Raw genomic sequence first — 844 nt, 5'->3', positions numbered from 1 at the left:
AAAATTTGATCATGCAATATGTTAGAACTACTGAAAGCCGGATGGTAAAAATATTTTTCATTTTGGTTTTATGTTTATATTATTTTTAATTTTTCCACTTTTATTTTACTTTACGTCTTTGATTTTACCTCATGTTTACTCTTGTCAAAACAAATGTGTTAAGGAATCCATTTTATTAAACATGAATCAGGCTTGGTGTTTTAATTTGTATTCTCGGCCCATAGGGCCTAGTTTGTTTAAGTGTGGTTTCAGACCATAAGGCCTGGACTAGTTGAATATGAGGATCCTTTTGTTCCCGGCCCATATCTCAAAAACTGGTTGAAGTTTAAAAGGCATTAAGATCTTGTGTTAGTATTATTCATCAAAACTCAATCTGCAATATTACTCTCTCTTCGAAATATCAAAATTCATACTTGCCATTATATTCATCATCTTCTCTTCGACTAATCATTATAGGTAAATGAACTCACTTTCAAGATCTGTTCTCGGGCCACTGTTAAACATCTCCGGACCTTAATGAATGTTTTGGTTTAAATGGATTATTTGGATTGTGATATCTATTTGTGAAATATGATTGTGTTGTGTTTTAGTCATATTACGAGTTTTAAAGAGTTGCTGGTTCTCTGTTATTGGTGGATTTGGGGAATTTGGGAAGACGACACGGGATTCGAGACTGATTTCAAATTGTTTCTTTACCCGATATAGTTGGAGATCCCGGGGCTTATGGGTTCTCGGGTGTGGTAGACCGTAAACTCTTGGTAAAATAGAGAACCCCTGAGATTGACAGATCTAAAGGGTTCTCGATCAAGTTTGACCGAGAACTCATGAGTTAACTGGGGTTCTT

Source organism: Bidens hawaiensis, unplaced genomic scaffold (genome assembly GCF_021521415.1).
Source record: "Bidens hawaiensis isolate Kalapana, Puna unplaced genomic scaffold, B.hawaiensis_p1.1 tig00006273_1, whole genome shotgun sequence".
NCBI lineage: Eukaryota > Viridiplantae > Streptophyta > Magnoliopsida > Asterales > Asteraceae > Bidens > Bidens hawaiensis.
The sequence above is the reverse complement of the archived record's forward strand: the minus strand, read 5'-3'. Positions refer to the sequence as shown.